General features: G+C 35.7%; 1 pseudogene; it reads right to left on the bottom strand.

Annotated features, from left to right (window-relative positions):
• Nucleotides 1–420: 420 nt before the first annotated feature.
• On the bottom strand, nt 421–942 carry LOC149187344 (N-terminal acetyltransferase A complex catalytic subunit NAA10 pseudogene; annotated as a pseudogene).
• Nucleotides 943–7,928: the final 6,986 nt, after the last annotated feature.

Here is a 7,928-nt window from a genome sequence, read left to right on the forward strand (position 1 = left end):
ATGGATTTCACTTTAAGCTAGAAAGAGTACAACAAAGAAAAAAATATAATTAAATCAGATTATAGTGGTATTTCGCATTGCAGAAATCAACGGTAGTATAAGGTATATCTAAGTGCATAATTGGGTATTTCACATTTCGAAAATCAACGACAATATTTTTTTTAATTCTTTTTTCGGAGCAAGTAATAAAATTGATTTTCACTGGTCACAACCACCTACAACATTTTGCAGTACCAACCGCTAAAGATTTATAGCTCATGAAGATAGTCACAACTCTTCCAACCTTAAATAAAAAATGCAAAAACACATGATGATAACACGAACATACTATTATCATTTGCAACCCAAGTATAGAGAGAAGCTTGTAAATCTGAAAAGAAACTCTAAGGTTCATTCCTTGTTTTGTGGAACCTCTGCAGCCTATGATTTCCCATCTCCATGTCCACCACAACATCCCCCAGAATGATGATGCTTACTTTTGACTTCATTTTCAACTATTTGTGCATGTCATAGGGATCCTCGCCATTCACATAGTACTAGCCTCGATACCATTAATTTCAGAGTCTAGTGTATGGGTATACAAATGGAATGCTACTTGGTTTCTCTTGTCGACATGGAGAGAAACATACACAACCTAAGAACCTCATGTGAAAGCTTATGGGCCGCCGTCATGAACTTCATTGCGAGGCCCAGTTTCCTATGCATGCGCAACAAGGCCAAATAATTTATATGGCAATGGAATTCTACGGACTCCTCATCAGTTTTTGTGAGAATGTAACCCATAATCTTCTTATTGTAATCCTCGACCACATAGAGAAGTCGTGGCCATGAGAGGATATGGTAGAGATAATACTTCATTTGGTAATTCTTTGGAAAACACATCAGATTACATGTTTGAATGGAAATCAAGTCTTCCATAGTAGCTTCGTGACTGCAAACCATGGCTTCATCTGAGAGTGTTTAAACCGTAGAATATAATAGACTACTTAAACCCTTCCTGTTACTTTCCCTTTATTGGCCAGTCTTCAAATTATGTGGGTTTTATTTTAAATCTGTGAAAGAGCAGAAATCTGATCAAAATTCTTCTCCTGGAATTTTGTTTCCGTTCGCCCTACAAGGCTCTTGAGGCCCACCTTAAGTCTCAAGATGAGGAAGTAGGGAATATTCATAAATCTAAGGTAGAAACGACATCCAAAGTAAGAACTTTCTTTGATAAATGGCAAGTTTAGTATGTGGAAGGTGGGATCTCAAAGCCAAATCGTGATCTTGCAGATAACAAACAGGGTTCAAGTGAAAGTTTCAGAATGTGCCTTTCATACAAGTAAATCTTTTGTCTCTTCTCTACTTAGTTTCTTCTTGGATATTTTTGACAAATATGTTTTGATCACAAGACATTCAAACACTGAAATATAGGGTTAACCTCTTATTTGAATTTATATTTGTGTCAAGAGATGGGATAAAAGGTATCCATCTTCAATGGTAATTGTTGTGAGGGTAATTTCTCCCAACAATGAGAAATTTCCATCCATTTCCCTACAATGTCTTTGATACATCATGTACATCCTCTATTTCCGTGGAAGGAAACCCTAATTATCTGGAGAAATCTGCAGGCACCTTTGTGTTAATTCTTACCATTAAAGCACTTCTTGGCACTGGAGGTATTGATTTCCATTGCTTAATATAGGCAATCACCCCACATTTTATATTCTTGAAATCTCCCCACATTCCTTGGCGAATGCCAATCTCTGCAATCTCCCATGGGATTCCCATGCCTTCATGATGAAATAGGATCACCTCACAAGCAGAAATTGTCCATCTCCTTTCCATGCTTCCACTATCAAAATATAAAGGAAATTTTAAACAACAAAATATGTAAGTACATGGATTTGACAATTAAATACTATAAACAAAATTTGTTGTAGAAAAATCACCAAAGAATGAAATAAAAAATAGTTGCTTGAATGCACCATCTGGAATAGTATAGGTCAACACTTTTTGGTTTGTTGTGTCCTGGGAGTGAAGGATATGGTACACCCTAGTAGCTTTAACCCCAAAATATAAACCAAACTTTAAAAAACTATTAAATAAAACAAAATGTTTAGAATATAAGAGATGGATTTCATTGCACTAATGTTAGCAGAGAATTAGTCAGATAAAAACACCTTGAAACCACCCTAATATCATTATGTTCTCACATGAATGCTTCCTTTATGAAGAAGCACATTGATCAAATTTCTCCTTTATGAAGAAGCTTTGTACAAATAATCTTCTTTCTCCTCTTCGCTTAGTTTTTCCTTGGATATTTTTGATAGAGATGTTTTCGATCACAAGACATTCAAACTCTGAAATACAGGGTTACACTCTTCATTTGAGTTTATATTTGTGTCAAGAGCTGGGAGAATAAGTATCCATCTTCAATGGTAACTGTTGCGAAGGATTTTCCCCCCATCAATGAGAAATTTCCATCCATTTCCCTGCAATGTCTTTGATACATCATGTACCTCCTTTGTTTACATGGAAAAATCTGTAGGCACGTTTGTGTTAATTCTTTCCATTAATGAACTTATTGACAATGGAGGAGTTGATTTCAATTCTTTAATATAGGCATTCACCCCACATTCTATATTTTTAACAGCTCCCCACATTCCTTGGTAGACTCCAATATTTGCAATCTCCCATGGGATTCCCATGTCTTTGTGAAGAAATAGGATCACCTCATAGGTAGAAAATTTTCCATCTCCTTTCCTTGATTCCAATATCAAAATATAATGGAAAATTTAAACAAAAAAATATGTAAGTATATGGATTTGACAATTAAAGACTATAAACAAAATTTGTTGCAAAAAAATCACCAAAGAATCCAATAGAATATACTTTCCCAAATGCACTAGCTGGAATAATATAGGTTAACACGTCTTGGTTTGTTGTGTCTTCGAAGTGAAAGATTCTATACACCCTAGTAGCATTAACCCCAAAATATAAATCAAACTTTAAAAATATATTAAATAAAACAAAATGTTTAGAAATTAAGAGTAGATTTCATTTCACTAATGTTAATAGAGAACTAGTTAGATAAAAACACCTTGAAACCACTCTAATATCATTCTATTCTCACATAGATTCTTCATTTATGAAGAAGCACATTCACCAAATTGTTCATGAATATTATTAATCACAAGTTAAATCCTGGAATACTCACTCTCAAAATCAAATTTCTATAGACCCGAATGCATCTAGCGAGGTATACACACAAAGCTCAATATTATGTTCCTTATATCTCATTAAAGTCAAAATGCATGAAAACAGATATTTGCAACAAGCAACAAGTAGTTTCACAAGATGCCATGTGGTTGGAAAGCCCACACTTCTATTTCAATTGAAGACCAAGTCATTCAAAATGTAAAATAGTTTTGATTTGAGCATGCTTGGCAAGAATATTTTTAGTTTCTCAAAATTTTTATCTTTAACATATTCCAGATGAAAAAATGAAAACATTTCCAACTAAATAGAGCAGGCGCTATTCCAATTGAAGATCAAGAAAAAATATCGTTTAATAAGCATCACATTAATCAAAAAAGAAAAACCATGCATGCAGCCTAGAGGATATAAATAATGATGAATAGGATTTGGATCAGAATCACAAATTGCAACTGCAATAGAGACCAAATAGAAATATTTTCCCTAATGTTTCTTGTATTTGTTTAGGAACCAAGGAATGTGGGGAGTTGTCAAGAATATAGAACGTGGGGTGAATGCCTATATTAGCGAATGGAAATCAAGTCCTCCGCTATCAAGAAGTGCATTAATGGCAAGAATTAACACAAAGGTGTCTGCACTTTTCTCTAGATATCTAGGGTTTCCTTCCACGAAAACAGAGAATGTACATGGTGTATCAAATACATTGCAAGGAAATGGATGGAAATTGCTCATTGTTAGGGGAAATTACCCTCACAACTATTACCATTGAAGATGTATACGTGCTATCCCAACTCCAAACACAAATATAAATTCAAATGAAGAGGTTAACTCTATATTTTAGAGTTTGAATGTCTTCTGTGTCATTGCCCACAATTTCCACTCTACCACACCGTTGCCAAAACCAGACTTCTATTACCTCCTCTAGCTACTGAAAAGTCTTCCATGGCTACAAAATCGAAGTTGTGGGTGCACGTTCATGTGAATGAGTAAATTAAGAGAATGAAAAAAACCACAACCTCAGAAACCCTACTTGTATAAAATAAAATCAACATCCAAATAATGGCATTAAAAAAAACATGGAATGCAGAGAGAAAATGGTAAGGAGGAAAGATAATTCAATTTCAATCGAAGATTACCTCCCAATCTACTCGAACATGCCTGAAATCATACATGGTAGGAATGGTGAGCTCCTCAATCATTTGAGGAAGTTATAAACCAAGAAGGGTAGGGAGATCCCTGGCCTAAGGCCAAAACCTTAATGTTGCAGAGTAGAGCACTGACATATAACCAGTTAAATGTGAAATTGTCCAGAGAATCATGTAGGACATTGAAATTTTTATCATAAAATTGATCATCAGAATGATTGTATGGTTATTATAAAAAGATTAGTTATAGTATAACAATGGATTTGAAAAGGGTAACAATCTAGACAACCATTCCACCATGAAAATTGTGTGGAAATGCTAAATGAAAAACAGAAAAACAATCTCTTCAAATCCCCTGCCATCAAAATCTCTTAAAAGCAACCATCCTGAAAACCCTAAATTAGACCTAATTCCACTCACTTTCTCCTAATGGAACCAATTTCATCACAAATCCTCCAAATTCAAGAAGAGTTTGAAACCCCTTGGTGATTTCAATGGTGAGAAAATGAACTTAACCTATTGAAATTTCTAGGAGAATATTCAAACCCCTTAGAAAATGTTCGGTGCATGAACATGTTTTGCATGCATAATTGGAAAAAGGGTGATATGTAAAGTCATTGTCACATAATGAAACTTTTGGTACATTGCTTACTTTCCATGTTGTAGTGTATTTACTTACTAGTAATGCTTTGTTACCTAAAATTTTGATGTACATTTTTGTGCCTTAAACAAGTTTATTTACCTCAATTCTGGAAACCTTTGCAATGGAAAGCTTAAATGCTTCAAATATTGTCATCTCGTTCACCTTAGACCACTAATCAATGCAGGTTTTCTTCCTCCAAAGCACATTCAAATTAATCCCTCCCAAATATCTTCCATTTTTGTGCATGTTATGAAACCAGCTCAAGAAAAGATAGAAAAGATAGATCAACGCCTTAGAATTCAGCCTCTTCGAGGGGGGAACCTCCTTTACATTACATAAATGAACAATTCTTGGATGATTCAAATGACAAAACCTCCTTTCTATATATAGGAGTCTAAGGAGTCACAATATAATCCAGCCGACCTAACAATAATAATATAAAGCCACAAAAATAACAATAGAGGGATTCTATGGGGCACAGTAATAACAATATGGGGGCAATAGGGGCACAACAATATTAATAAGGGGTATAACTACAATAGTAATGGGGTAATCACTAGTATTATAGGGACCCAACATGCCCCTCTCCTTCAAAAAAGTGTTGTCCTCAATGCTTGAGTAGTTCTGGATACTTCTGCATAAAATTCTCTTCCTCCCATGTGGAATCTTCAGCGGATAAGTTCTTCCACTTGATAAGATACTCTGAAATTGATCGATTTCGTAGCTGTTGAGTTCTTGTTTCTATGACTGCTTCCGGTTCCAATATAATTTTTCCTTCCTCGTCAAGTTCTGGCAATATTGTTTGAACTGGGAGCTTGTCGCCTATAACCTTCTTTAAACATGAAACATGGAAAACTGGGTGCAATCGAGAAGCTGCAGGAAGCTCCAATTTGTATGCCATAGTACCAATCTTTTGCAACACCTTGTACAGACCATAATACTTTGGTGATAATTTATTATCCTTCTTAGCTTGCTTGAGGGACATTTGCTTATATGGTTGTAGCCATAGGAATACCCAATCACCTACATCAAAACTTCTTTCACTGCGATGTTGATCTGCCTATTGTTTCATTCTATTCTGTGCCAACACGAGGTTATCCTTTAAGAGTTGGAGGACTTGTTGTTGATGTTCGATGTGATGTTCCACTGCCTGAACCTTAGAATTTTCTCTTAAATATGATGTGATGGATGGTGGTTGATACACATAAAGTGCCATAAATGGGGTCATTTTTGTTGTTGTATGGAAGGAAGTGTTATACCACCATTCAGCCAGAGGAAACCATTTGACCCATTGTGTCTGTTTATCAGATACAAAGCAACGAAGATATCCTTCCAAACATTTGTTTACTATCTCAGTTTGCCCATCAGATTGAGGATGATAAGATGAGCTATGAGCTAACTGAGTACCAAGACAAGAAAATAATTTTGTCCAAAAATTTCCAGTGAAAATGGGATCTCTGTCACTTACAATAATCTTTGGGTTTCCATGTAGCTTTTGAATTGTTTCCATAAATGCAGTAGAAACTGTACTGGCTTTAAATGGATGTGATAATGCACAAAAGTGTGCATACTTGGTAAGTCTGTCAACTACCACCATGATGACACTCTTTCCCTCAGACTTGGGTAAACCTGTGATAAAATCCATTGAAACCTCCTCCCAACGTTGGCTTGGAATGGATAAAGGTTGTAATAGACCCGATGTCTTAATTGTTTCAACTTTATTTTGTTGGCAAACCAAACATTCCGCCACAAACTTTTGAATATCTGATTTAAGGCCATCCCAAAAAAATTCCTTCTTAACCCTGTGGTAAGTTTTTAAAAATCCTGAGTGCCCTCCTAAGGGAGAAGTGTGCAATTCCATAAGAATCTTTTGTTTTAGCTGGGAATTCTTACAGAGGTATAAGCGATCTTTGTACCATAACGAATCATTTTGCCAGCTAAATGTATCAGACGTACTGGAATCTTGTTGTAACTTTCGAATAAGTGCCCACACTTCTTCGTCATTCTTCCATTCCTCCCTTTCTTCGTTTATCCAATCTGGTTGGATAATAGAAATGGCACACAACAATGCTTCCACATCCTCATCCTTTCTTGAGAGTGCATCTGCCACCACATTTTGCTTCCCTTTTTTGTAGATGATTTCAAAGTCATAACCCAACATCTTTGTGACCCACTTTTGTTGCTCTTCAGAGGATAATCTTTGTTCTAAAAAGTATTTAAGGCTATCATGATCCGTTTTTACCTTGAAGTGTCTTCCCATTAGGTAGGGTCGCCATTTCTTAAGTGCATGGAGTATTGCCAACATTTCCTTCTCATAAATAGCTTTGCTTAAAAACTTTCCCTTGATTGGACGACTTTCAAAAGCAATGGGTCTTTCATCTTGCATTAGAACAGCACCAATTCCATTTCCTGAAGCATCACATTCCACAATAAAGGTTTTTGTGAAGTCCGGTGTAGCTAAGACCGGTGCTTGGCACATTGCCTCTTTAAGATGTTCAAAGGCCTTTGTTGCTTCTGGAGTCCATGAAAATGCATCTTTCTTCAATAATGTTGTTAGAGGTGCTGCTATTCTCCCATAATTCTTAACAAACTTGCGATAATACCCTGTCAACCCGAGAAATCCTCGCAGATGCTTTATGGATGTGGGGATTTTCCATTCCTTAATGGCTTTAATTTTGCTAGGGTCTACCTTAACTCCTTCATGAGATACAATATGACCCAGATATTCCACCTCCTGGACTCCAAAGAAACATTTGGATCTTTTTGCATATAATTGTTTCTCCTCCAATAGTTGTAGCACCCTGTCAACATGTTCAACATGATCCTTCCAAGACTTGCTGTAGATTAGTATATCATCAAAAAATACTAACACAAATTTTCTAAGGAATGGTTTGAAAATTGAATTCATCAAACCTTGAAATGTTGAAGGTGCATTGGTAAGG

Source organism: Pinus tabuliformis, chromosome 3_1, assembly GCF_031772625.1.
Source record: "Pinus tabuliformis cultivar Carrire ecotype Pingquan chromosome 3_1, CPIR1, whole genome shotgun sequence".
Lineage (NCBI taxonomy): Eukaryota > Viridiplantae > Streptophyta > Pinopsida > Pinales > Pinaceae > Pinus > Pinus tabuliformis.